The sequence below is a fragment of the Lissotriton vulgaris genome, chromosome 1_2, assembly GCF_964263255.1.
Source record: "Lissotriton vulgaris chromosome 1_2, aLisVul1.2, whole genome shotgun sequence".
In the NCBI taxonomy this organism is placed as follows: Eukaryota; Metazoa; Chordata; class Amphibia; order Caudata; family Salamandridae; genus Lissotriton; species Lissotriton vulgaris.
The window spans coordinates 314,346,690-314,360,852 of NC_141686.1; positions in this window are offsets into that span (position 1 = coordinate 314,346,690).

A 14,163-nucleotide genomic window follows, 5' to 3' on the forward strand; every position below is an offset into this window, starting at 1 on the left:
TGTTTGCCAGTCCTGCTCCCAGAACCCGGCCTGGCCACTTCTGGGAGCAGCTGTAGCTGCCAAGTCTTCATTCAGTTCAATCTTGCAACTCTGATACTTTTATTAAAATACGCAACTCTACCCAAAAGAAAGAGCAGCGGGGGAGGGCCAGCGGCTCTGGACTGGCTAGCCACGCCGGTGCCTCATGACTGGGGTGGATGACCCCCCAGGGCCCTCTGACCAGCAGACTCTGCACAGACAGAAGAGAAGAGTGGAGCAGAAGATTCAGGGCGGCCATCTTGGTAAAGGTAGGAAGCCTCTGGTGTGATTCCTCGTGCCACCACCTCACTCCCTTGAGTCTGAAGGGATGTCACGGTGCAATAACTTTGGGCAGAAGAAGTATCAGCTCTTTGGCTCCATGGGGAGCCTCAGAACCTCTCCAGCTTTTTAAAGACATCATGCTTCAAGCGTGTAACCTCACCACAATGGCCGCCACCTTGATCTTCTACGCAGACATCAGGCAATACAAACTTGTGGAGCCTGGCCTTCACCCATGTAAGTGTTGGGGAAGAGGCAGGCGGGCACCGAGGGAGTCCGGCGGCGAGACGGGAGAGGTGCAGAGGCATCACCTTCATCCTACAATTGTATCCGCAGTACTCACCAATACTTTCAGCTCCAGCATTCGAGGTTCACAAGTCTGGGAAAAGCTTCTACTTGGACCCAGAAGCCCGGAGGCTCTTTTGGCACCAGAAGTTCATTGGGGGCATCACCCAGTGATCCTCACTGTCATGGAACTCAACTTGGGTCATAACTTCAGTGAGTTCCCGCCAATGATGTATGACGTCAGTAAACTCAACGGAGACGGAGCCTGAAGACTGGTCTTGCCAACGAACCCCATCATCATGGGGCAAAACCTGGGCAGGGATTTCAGCTTGCGCCCACCGTTGACCTCCAGTGTAATATAACTCATCTGGGCCTACTTCCTCCAATGACCTCCAGTGTAATATAACTCAACTGGGCCAGCGCCCGCAGCTTACATCCTCCAATGACCTCCATTGTAATATAACTCAACTGGGGCACCGCCCACAGCATACTTCCTCCAATGACCTCCAGTGTAATATAACTCAACTGGGGCACCGCCCACAGCATACTTCCTCCAATGACCTCCAGTGTAATATAACTCAACTGGGGCACCGCCCACAGCATACTTCCTCCAATGACCTCCAGTGTAATATAACTCAACTGGGGCACCGCCCACAGCATACTCCCTCCAATGACCTCCAGTGTAATATAACTCAACTGGGCCAGCGCCCGCAGCATACTTCCTCCAATGACCTCCAGTGTAATATAACTCATCTGGGCCAGCGCCCGCAGCTTACTTCCACCAATGGCCTCCAGTGTAATATAACTCAACTGGGGCACCACCCACTACTTACTTCCTCCAATGACCTCCAGTGTAATATAACTCAACTGGGCCTACTTCCTCCAGTGACCCGCAGTGTAATATAACTCAACTGGGGCACCGCCCACAGCATACTTCCTCCAATGACCTCCAGTGTAATATAACTCATCTGGGCCTACTTCCTCCAATGACCTCCAGTGTAATATAACTCAACTGGGCCAGCGCCCGCAGCATACTTCCTCCAATGACCTCCAGTGTAATATAACTCAACTGGGGCACCGCCCACTACTTACTGCCTCCAATGACCTCCAGTGTAATATAACTCATCTGGGCCTACTTCCTCCAATGACCTCCAGTGTAATATAACTCAACTGGGGCACCGCCCACAGCATACTTCCTCCAATGACCTCCAGTGTAATATAACTCAACTGGGGCACCGCCCACTACTTACTGCCTCTAATGACCTCCAGTGTAATATAACTCATCTGGGCCTACTTCCTCCAATGACCTCCAGTGTAATATAACTCAACTGGGGCACCGCCCACTACTTACTGCCTCCAATGACCTCCAGTGTAATATAACTCATCTGGGCCTACTTCCTCCAGTGACCTCCAGTGTAATATAACTCAACTGGGCCAGCGCCCGCAGCATACTTCCTCCAATGACCTCCAGTGTAATATAACTCAACTGGGGCACCGCCCACTACTTACTGCTTCTAATGACCTCCAGTGTAATATAACTCATCTGGGCCTACTTCCTTCAATGACCTCCAGTGTAATATAACTCAACTGGGGCACCGCCCACTACTTACTGCCTCCAATGACCTCCAGTGTAATGTAACTCATCTGGGCCTACTTCCTCCAATGACCTCCAGTGTAATATAACTCAACTGGGCCAGCGCCCACTGCTTACTTCCTCCAATGACCTCCAGTGTAATATAACTCAACTGGGCCAGAGCCCGCTGCTTACTTCTTCCAATGACCTCCAGTGTAATATAACTCAACTGGGGCAGCGCCCGCAGCATACTTCCTCCAATGACCTCCAGTGTAATATAACTCAACTGGGGCACCGCCCACTACTTATTGCCTCCAATGACCTCCAGTGTAATATAACTCATCTGGGCCTACTTCCTCCAATGACCTCCAGTGTAATATAACTCAACTGGGGCACCGCCCACAGCATACTTCCTCCAATGACCTCCAGTGTAATATAACTCAACTGGGGCACCGCCCACTACTTACTGCCTCCAATGACCTCCAGTGTAATACAACTCAGCTGGGCCAGCGCCCGCAGCTTACTTCCACCAATGACTTCCAGTGTAATATAACTCAACTGGGCCAGAGCCCGCTGCTTACTTCCTCCAATGGCCTCTGGTGTAATATAACTCAACTGGGCCAGAGCCCGCTGCTTACTTCCACCAATGACTTCCAGTGTAATATAACTCATCTGGGCCAGCGCCCGCTGCTTACTTCCTCCAATGACCTCCAGTGTAATATAACTCATCTGGGCCTACTTCCTCCAATGACCTCCAGTGTAATATAACTCATCTGGGCCAGCGCCCGCTGCTTACTGCCTCCAATGACCTCTAGTGTAATATAACTCATCTGGGGCTACTTCCTCCAATGACCTCCAGTGTAATATAACTCATCTGGGCCTACTTCCTCCAATGACCTCCAGTGTAATATAACTCAACTGGGCCAGCGCCCGCTGCTTACTTCCTACAATGACCTCCAGTGTAATATAACTCAACTGGGCCTACTTCCTCCAATGACCTCCAGTGTAATATAACTCATCTGGGCCAGCGCCCGCAGCTTACGTCCACCAATGACCTCCAGTGTAATATAACTCAGCTGGGCCAGCGCCCGCAGCTTACGTCCACCAATGACCTCCAGTGTAATATAACTCATCTGGGCCTACTTCCTCCAATGACCTCCAGTGTAATATAACTCAGCTGGGCCAGCGCCCGCAGCTTACGTCCACCAATGACCTCCAGTGTAATATAACTCATCTGGGCCTACTTCCTCCAATGACCTCCAGTGTAATATAACTCATCTGGGCCAGCGCCCGCTGCTTACTGCCTCCAATGACCTCTAGTGTAATATAACTCATCTGGGGCTACTTCCTCCAATGACCTCCAGTGTAATATAACTCATCTGGGCCTACTTCCTCCAATGACCTCCAGTGTAATATAACTCAACTGGGCCAGCGCCCGCTGCTTACTTCCTACAATGACCTCCAGTGTAATATAACTCATCTGGGCCAGCGCCCGCTGCTTACTGCCTCCAATGACCTCTAGTGTAATATAACTCATCTGGGGCTACTTCCTCCATTGACCTCCAGTGTAATATAACTCATCTGGGCCTACTTCCTCCAATGACCTCCAGTGTAATATAACTCAACTGGGCCAGCGCCCGCTGCTTACTTCCTACAATGACCTCCAGTGTAATATAACTCAACTGGGCCAGCGCCCGCTGCTTACTTCCTCCAATGGACTCCAGTGTAATATAACTCAACTGGGCCTACTTCCTCCAATGACCTCCAGTGTAATATAACTCAACTGGGCCAGCGCCCGCAGCTTACTTCCTCCAATGACCTCCAGTGTAATATAACTCAACTGGGCCAGCGCCCGCTGCTTACTTCCTACAATGACCTCCAGTGTAATATAACTCAACTGGGCCAGCGCCCGCTGCTTACTTCCTCCAATGGACTCCAGTGTAATATAACTCAACTGGGCCTACTTCCTCCAATGACCTCCAGTGTAATATAACTCAACTGGGCCAGCGCCCGCTGCTTACTTCCTCCAATGGACTCCAGTGTAATATAACTCAACTGGGCCAGCGCCCGCAGCTTACGTCCACCAATGACCTCCCGTGTAATATAACTCAACTGGGCTAGCGCCCGCTGCTTACTTCCTCCAATGGACTCCAGTGTAATATAACTCAACTGGGCCAGAGCCCGCTGCTTACTTCCTCCAATGGACTCCAGTGTAATATAACTCAACTGGGCCAGAGCCCGCTGCTTACTTCCTCCAATGGACTCCAGTGTAATATAACTCAACTGGGCCAGCGCCCGCAGCTTACGTCCACCAATGACCTCCCGTGTAATATAACTCAACTGGGCCAGCGCCCGCTGCTTACGTCCACCAATGACCTCCAGTGTAATATAACTCAACTGGGGCAGCGCCCGCAGCATACTTCCTCCAATGACCTCCAGTGTAATATAACTCAACTGGGCCAGCGCCCGCTGCTTACATCCTCCAATGACCTCCCGTGTAATATAACTCAACTGGGCCAGCGCCCGCTGCTTACTTCCTCCAATGGACTCCAGTGTAATATAACTCAACTGGGGCAGCGCCCGCAGCATACTTCCTCCAATGACCTCCAGTGTAATATAACTCAACCGGGGCAGCGCCCGCTGCTTACATCCTCCAATGACCTCCCGTGTAATATAACTCAACTGGGCCAGAGCCCGCAGCTTACTTCCTCCAATGACCTCCAGTGTAATATAACTCATCTGGGCCTACTTCCTCCAATGACCTCCAGTGTAATATAACTCATCTGGGCCAGCGCCCGCTGCTTACATCCTCCAATGACCTCCCGTGTAATATAACTCAACTGGGCTAGCGCCCGCAGCTTACGTCCACCAATGACCTCCAGTGTAATATAACTCAACTGGGCCAGCGCCCGCTGCTTACTTCCTCCAATGACCTCCAGTGTAATATAACTCAACTGGGCCAGCGCTCGCTGCTTACTTCCTCCAATGGACTCCAGTGTAATATAACTCATCTGGGCTAGCGCCCGCAGCTTACGTCCACCAATGACCTCCAGTGTAATATAACTCAACTGGGCCAGCGCCCGCTGCTTACTTCCTCCAATGACCTCCAGTGTAATATAACTCATCTGGGCCTACTTCCTCCAATGACCTCCAGTGTAATATAACTCAACTGGGCCAGCGCCCGCAGCTTACTTCCTCCAATGACCTCCAGTGTAATATAACTCAACTGGGCCAGCGCTCGCTGCTTACTTCCTCCAATGGACTCCAGTGTAATATAACTCATCTGGGCTAGCGCCCGCAGCTTACGTCCACCAATGACCTCCAGTGTAATATAACTCATCTGGGCTAGCGCCCGCAGCTTACTTCCTCCAATGACCTCCAGTGTAATATAACTCATCTGGGCCTACTTCCTCCAATGACCTCCAGTGTAATATAACTCAACTGGGCCAGCGCCCGCAGCTTACTTCCTCCAATGACCTCCAGTGTAATATAACTCATCTGGGCCTACTTCCTCCAATGACCTCCAGTGTAATATAACTCATCTGGGCCAGCGCCCGCAGCTTACTTCCTCCAATGACCTCCAGTGTAATATAACTCATCTGGGCCAGCGCCCGCAGCTTACTTCCTCCAATGACCTCCAGTGTAATATAACTCATCTGGGCCAGCGCCCGCAGCTTACTTCCTCCAATGACCTCCAGTGTAATATAACTCATCTGGGCCTACTTCCTCCAATGACCTCCAGTGTAATATAACTCATCTGGGCCAGCGCCCGCAGCTTACTTCCTCCAATGACCTCCAGTGTAATATAACTCATCTGGGCCTTCGCTCGCTGCTTACTTCCTCCAATGGACTCCAGTGTAATATAACTCAACTGGGGCACCACCCACTACTTACTTCCTTCAATGACCTCCAGTGTAATATAACTCAACTGGGGCACCGCCCACTACTTACTGCCTCCAATGACCTCCAGTGTAATATAACTCATCTGGGCCTACTTCCTCCAATGACCTCCAGTGTAATATAACTCAACTGGGCCAGCGCCCACTGCTTACTTCCTCCAATGACCTCCAGTGTAATATAACTCAACTGGGCCAGAGCCCGCTGCTTACTTCCTCCAATGACCTCCAGTGTAATATAACTCAACTGGGGCAGCGCCCGCAGCATACTTCCTCCAATGACCTCCAGTGTAATATAACTCAACTGGGGCACCGCCCACTACTTATTGCCTCCAATGACCTCCAGTGTAATATAACTCATCTGGGCCTACTTCCTCCAATGACCTCCAGTGTAATATAACTCAACTGGGGCACCGCCCACAGCATACTTCCTCCAATGACCTCCAGTGTAATATAACTCAACTGGGGCACCGCCCACTACTTACTGCCTCCAATGACCTCCAGTGTAATACAACTCAGCTGGGCCAGCGCCCGCAGCTTACTTCCACCAATGACTTCCAGTGTAATATAACTCAACTGGGCCAGAGCCCGCTGCTTACTTCCACCAATGACTTCCAGTGTAATATAACTCATCTGGGCCAGCGCCCGCTGCTTACTTCCTCCAATGACCTCCAGTGTAATATAACTCATCTGGGCCTACTTCCTCCAATGACCTCCAGTGTAATATAACTCATCTGGGCCAGCGCCCGCTGCTTACTGCCTCCAATGACCTCTAGTGTAATATAACTCATCTGGGGCTACTTCCTCCAATGACCTCCAGTGTAATATAACTCATCTGGGCCTACTTCCTCCAATGACCTCCAGTGTAATATAACTCAACTGGGCCAGCGCCCGCTGCTTACTTCCTCCAATGACCTCCAGTTTAATATAACTCAACTGGGCTAGCGCCCGCAGCTTACGTCCACCAATGACCTCCAGTGTAATATAACTCAGCTGGGCCAGCGCCCGCTGCTTACTTCCTCCAATGGACTCCAGTGTAATATAACTCAACTGGGCTAGCGCCCGCAGCTTACTTCCTCCAATGGACTCCAGTGTAATATAACTCAACTGGGCCAGCGCCCGCTGCTTACATCCTCCAATGACCTCCAGTGTAATATAACTCAACTGGGCCTACTTCCTCCAATGACCTCCAGTGTAATATAACTCAACTGGGCCAGCGCCCGCTGCTTACGTCTACCAATGACCTCCCGTGTAATATAACTCAACTGGGCCAGCGCCCGCTGCTTACTTCCTCCAATGACCTCCAGTGTAATATAACTCAACTGGGCCAGAGCCCGCTGCTTACTTCCTCCAATGACCTCCAGTGTAATATAACTCATCTGGGCCTACTTCCTCCAATGACCTCCAGTGTAATATAACTCATCTGGGGCTACTTCCTCCAATGACCTCCAGTGTAATATAACTCATCTGGGCCTACTTCCTCCAATGACCTCCAGTGTAATAAAACTCAACTGGGCCAGCGCCCACTGCTTACTTCCTCCAATGACCTCCAGTGTAATATAACTCAACTGGGCCAGCGCCCACTGCTTACTTCCTCCAATGACCTCCAGTGTAATATAACTCAACTGGGGCAGCGCCCGCAGCATACTTCCTCCAATGACCTCCAGTGTAATATAACTCAACTGGGGCACCGCCCACTACTTATTGCCTCCAATGACCTCCAGTGTAATATAACTCATCTGGGCCTACTTCCTCCAATGACCTCCAGTGTAATATAACTCAACTGGGGCACCGCCCACAGCATACTTCCTCCAATGACCTCCAGTGTAATATAACTCAACTGGGGCACCGCCCACTACTTACTGCCTCCAATGACCTCCAGTGTAATACAACTCAGCTGGGCCAGCGCCCGCAGCTTACTTCCACCAATGACTTCCACTGTAATATAACTCAACTGGGCCAGAGCCCGCTGCTTACTTCCTTCAATGGCCTCTGGTGTAATATAACTCAACTGGGCCAGAGCCCGCTGCTTACTTCCACCAATGACTTCCAGTGTAATATAACTCATCTGGGCCAGCGCCCGCTGCTTACTTCCTCCAATGACCTCCAGTGTAATATAACTCATCTGGGCCTACTTCCTCCAATGACCTCCAGTGTAATATAACTCATCTGGGCCTACTTCCTCCAATGACCTCCAGTGTAATATAACTCAACTGGGCCTACTTCCTCCAATGACCTCCAGTGTAATATAACTCAACTGGGCCAGAGCCCGCTGCTTACTTCCTAAAATGGACTCCAGTGTAATATAACTCATCTGGGCCTACTTCCTCCAATGACCTCCAGTGTAATATAACTCAACTGGGCCAGCGCCCGCTGCTTACTTCCTCCAATGACCTCCAGTGTAATATAACTCAACTGGGCCAGCGCCCGCAGCTTACGTCCACCAATGACCTCCCGTGTAATATAACTCAACTGGGCCAGAGCCCGCTGCTTACTTCCTCCAATGTCCTCCAGTGTAATATAACTCATCTGGGCCTACTTCCTCCAATGACCTCCAGTGTAATATAACTCATCTGGGCCAGCGCCCGCTGCTTACTGCCTCCAATGACCTCTAGTGTAATATAACTCATCTGGGGCTACTTCCTCCAATGACCTCCAGTGTAATATAACTCATCTGGGCCTACTTCCTCCAATGACCTCCAGTGTAATATAACTCAACTGGGCCAGCGCCCGCTGCTTACTTCCTCCAATGGACTCCAGTGTAATATAACTCAACTGGGCCAGCGCCCGCAGCTTACGTCCACCAATGACCTCCCGTGTAATATAACTCAACTGGGCCAGAGCCCGCTGCTTACTTCCTCCAATGACCTCCAGTGTAATATAACTCATCTGGGCCTACTTCCTCCAATGACCTCCAGTGTAATATAACTCATCTGGGCCAGCGCCCGCTGCTTACTGCCTCCAATGACCTCTAGTGTAATATAACTCATCTGGGGCTACTTCCTCCAATGACCTCCAGTGTAATATAACTCATCTGGGCCTACTTCCTCCAATGACCTCCAGTGTAATATAACTCAACTGGGCCAGCGCCCGCAGCTTACGTCCACCAATGACCTCCAGTGTAATATAACTCAGCTGGGCCAGCGCCCGCTGCTTACTTCGTCCAATGGACTCCATTGTAATATAACTCAACCGGGGCAGCGCCCGCTGCTTACATCCTCCAATGACCTCCCGTGTAATATAACTCAACTGGGCCAGAGCCCGCTGCTTACTTCCTCCAATGGACTCCAGTGTAATATAACTCAACTGGGCCAGAGCCCGCTGCTTACTTCCTCCAATGGACTCCAGTGTAATATAACTCAACTGGGCCAGAGCCCGCTGCTTACATCCTCCAATGACCTCCAGTGTAATATAACTCAGCTGGGCCAGCGCCCGCTGCTTACTTCCTCCAATGGACTCCAGTGTAATATAACTCAACCGGGGCAGCGCCCGCTGCTTACATCCTCCAATGACCTCCCGTGTAATATAACTCAACTGGGCCAGAGCCCGCTGCTTACTTCCTCTAATGGACTCCAGTGTAATATAACTCAACTGGGCCAGCGCCCGCAGCTTACGTCCACCAATGACCTCCCGTGTAATATAACTCAACTGGGCCAGCGCCCCCAGCTTACGTCCACCAATGACCTCCAGTGTAATATAACTCAACTGGGCCTACTTCCTCCAATGACCTCCAGTGTAATATAACTCAACTGGGCCAGCGCCCGCTGCTTACTTCCTCCAATGACCTCCAGTGTAATATAACTCATCTGGGCCTACTTCCTCCAATGACCTCCAGTGTAATATAACTCAACTGGGCCAGCGCCCGCTGCTTACTTCCTCCAATGGACTCCAGTGTAATATAACTCATCTGGGCCTACTTCCTCCAATGACCTCCAGTGTAATATAACTCAACTGGGCCAGCGCCCGCAGCTTACATCCACCAATGACCTCCAGTGTAATATAACTCAACTGGGCCAGCGCCCGCGTCTTACTTCCTCCAATGACCTCCAGTGTAATATAACTCAACTGGGCCAGCGCCCGCTGCTTACTTCCTCCAAATACCTCCAGTGTAATATAACTCAACTGGGCCTACTTCCTCCAATGACCTCCAGTGTAATATAACTCAACTGGGCCAGCGCCCGCTGCTTACTTCCTCCAATGGACTCCAGTGTAATATAACTCATCTGGGCTAGCGCCCGCAGCTTACGTCCACCAATGACCTCCAGTGTAATATAACTCAACTGGGCCAGCGCCCGCTGCTTACTTCCTCCAATGACCTCCAGTGTAATATAACTCAACTGGGCCTACTTCCTCCAATGACCTCCAGTGTAATATAACTCAACTGGGCCAGCGCCCGCTGCTTACTTCCTCCAATGGACTCCAGTGTAATATAACTCATCTGGGCCTTCGCTCGCTGCTTACTTCCTCCAATGACCTCCCGTGTAATATAACTCATCTGGGCCTTCGCTCGCTGCTTACTTCCTCCAATGGACTCCAGTGTAATATAACTCAACTGGGGCACCACCCACTACTTACTTCCTCCAATGACCTCCAGTTTAATATAACTCATCTGGGCCAGAGCCCGCTGCTTACTTCCTCCAATGACCTCCCGTGTAATATAACTCAACTGGGCCAGAGCCCGCTGCTTACTTCCTCCAATGTCCTCCAGTGTAATATAACTCATCTGGGCCTACTTCCTCCAATGACCTCCAGTGTAATATAACTCATCTGGGCCAGCGCCCGCTGCTTACTGCCTCCAATGACCTCTAGTGTAATATAACTCATCTGGGGCTACTTCCTCCAATGACCTCCAGTGTAATATAACTCATCTGGGCCTACTTCCTCCAATGACCTCCAGTGTAATATAACTCAACTGGGCCAGCGCCCGCTGCTTACTTCCTCCAATGGACTCCAGTGTAATATAACTCAACTGGGCCAGCGCCCGCAGCTTACGTCCACCAATGACCTCCCGTGTAATATAACTCAACTGGGCCAGAGCCCGCTGCTTACTTCCTCCAATGACCTCCAGTGTAATATAACTCATCTGGGCCTACTTCCTCCAATGACCTCCAGTGTAATATAACTCATCTGGGCCAGCGCCCGCTGCTTACTGCCTCCAATGACCTCTAGTGTAATATAACTCATCTGGGGCTACTTCCTCCAATGACCTCCAGTGTAATATAACTCATCTGGGCCTACTTCCTCCAATGACCTCCAGTGTAATATAACTCAACTGGGCCAGCGCCCGCAGCTTACGTCCACCAATGACCTCCAGTGTAATATAACTCAGCTGGGCCAGCGCCCGCTGCTTACTTCGTCCAATGGACTCCAGTGTAATATAACTCAACCGGGGCAGCGCCCGCTGCTTACATCCTCCAATGACCTCCCGTGTAATATAACTCAACTGGGCCAGAGCCCGCTGCTTACTTCCTCCAATGGACTCCAGTGTAATATAACTCAACTGGGCCAGAGCCCGCTGCTTACTTCCTCCAATGGACTCCAGTGTAATATAACTCAACTGGGCCAGAGCCCGCTGCTTACATCCTCCAATGACCTCCAGTGTAATATAACTCAGCTGGGCCAGCGCCCGCTGCTTACTTCCTCCAATGGACTCCAGTGTAATATAACTCAACCGGGGCAGCGCCCGCTGCTTACATCCTCCAATGACCTCCCGTGTAATATAACTCAACTGGGCCAGAGCCCGCTGCTTACTTCCTCCAATGGACTCCAGTGTAATATAACTCAACTGGGCCAGCGCCCGCAGCTTACGTCCACCAATGACCTCCCGTGTAATATAACTCAACTGGGCCAGCGCCCCCAGCTTACGTCCACCAATGACCTCCAGTGTAATATAACTCAACTGGGCCTACTTCCTCCAATGACCTCCAGTGTAATATAACTCAACTGGGCCAGCGCCCGCTGCTTACTTCCTCCAATGACCTCCAGTGTAATATAACTCATCTGGGCCTACTTCCTCCAATGACCTCCAGTGTAATATAACTCAACTGGGCCAGCGCCCGCTGCTTACTTCCTCCAATGGACTCCAGTGTAATATAACTCATCTGGGCCTACTTCCTCCAATGACCTCCAGTGTAATATAACTCAACTGGGCCAGCGCCCGCAGCTTACGTCCACCAATGACCTCCAGTGTAATATAACTCAACTGGGCCAGCGCCCGCGTCTTACTTCCTCCAATGACCTCCAGTGTAATATAACTCAACTGGGCCAGCGCCCGCTGCTTACTTCCTCCAATGACCTCCAGTGTAATATAACTCAACTGGGCCTACTTCCTCCAATGACCTCCAGTGTAATATAACTCAACTGGGCCAGCGCCCGCTGCTTACTTCCTCCAATGGACTCCAGTGTAATATAACTCATCTGGGCTAGCGCCCGCAGCTTACGTCCACCAATGACCTCCAGTGTAATATAACTCAACTGGGCCAGCGCCCGCTGCTTACTTCCTCCAATGACCTCCAGTGTAATATAACTCAACTGGGCCTACTTCCTCCAATGACCTCCAGTGTAATATAACTCAACTGGGCCAGCGCCCGCTGCTTACTTCCTCCAATGGACTCTAGTGTAATATAACTCATCTGGGCCTTCGCTCGCTGCTTACTTCCTCCAATGACCTCCCGTGTAATATAACTCATCTGGGCCTTCGCTCGCTGCTTACTTCCTCCAATGGACTCCAGTGTAATATAACTCAACTGGGGCACCACCCACTACTTACTTCCTCCAATGACCTCCAGTTTAATATAACTCATCTGGGCCAGAGCCCGCTGCTTACTTCCTCCAATGACCTCCAGTGTAATATAACTCAACTGGGCCAGAGCCCGCTGCTTACTTCCTCCAATGACCTCCAGTGTAATATAACTCATCTGGGCCTACTTCCTCCAATGACCTCCAGTGTAATATAACTCATCTGGGCCAGCGCCCGCTGCTTACTGCCTCCAATGACCTCTAGTGTAATATAACTCATCTGGGGCTACTTCCTCCAATGACGTCCAGTGTAATATAACTCATCTGGGCCTACTTCCTCCAATGACCTCCAGTGTAATATAACTCATCTGGGCCAGCGCCCGCTGCTTACTGCCTCCAATGACCTCTAGTGTAATATAACTCATCTGGGGCTTCGCTCGCTGCTTACTTCCTCCAATGGACTCCAGTGTAATATAACTCAACTGGGGCACCACCCACTACTTACTTCCTCCAATGACCTCCAGTTTAATATAACTCATCTGGGCCAGAGCCCGCTGCTTACTTCCTCCAATGACCTCCAGTGTAATATAACTCAACTGGGCCAGAGCCCGCTGCTTACTTCCTCCAATGACCTCCAGTGTAATATAACTCATCTGGGCCTACTTCCTCCAATGACCTCCAGTGTAATATAACTCATCTGGGCCAGCGCCCGCTGCTTACTGCCTCCAATGACCTCTAGTGTAATATAACTCATCTGGGGTTACTTCCTCCAATGACCTCCAGTGTAATATAACTCATCTGGGCCTACTTCCTCCAATGACCTCCAGTGTAATATAACTCAACTGGGCCAGCGCCCGCTGCTTACTTCCTCCAATGACCTCCAGTGTAATATAACTCAACTGGGCCAGCGCCCGCTGCTTACGTCCACCAATGACCTCCAGTGTAATATAACTCAGCTGGGCCAGCGCCCGCTGCTTACTTCCTCCAATGGACTCCAGTGTAATATAACTCAACCGGGGCAGCGCCCGCTGCTTACATCCTCCAATGACCTCCCGTGTAATATAACTCAACTGGGCCAGAGCCCGCTGCTTACTTCCTCCAATGGACTCCAGTGTAATATAACTCAACTGGGCCAGCGCCCGCAGCTTACGTCCACCAATGACCTCCCGTGTAATATAACTCAACTGGGCCAGCGCCCGCTGCTTACTTCCTCCAATGACCTCCAGTGTAATATAACTCATCTGGGCCTACTTCCTCCAATGACCTCCAGTGTAATATAACTCATCTGGGCCAGCGCCCGCTGCTTACATCCTCCAATGACCTCCCGTGTAATATAACTCAACTGGGCCAGCGCCCGCTGCTTACTTCCACCAA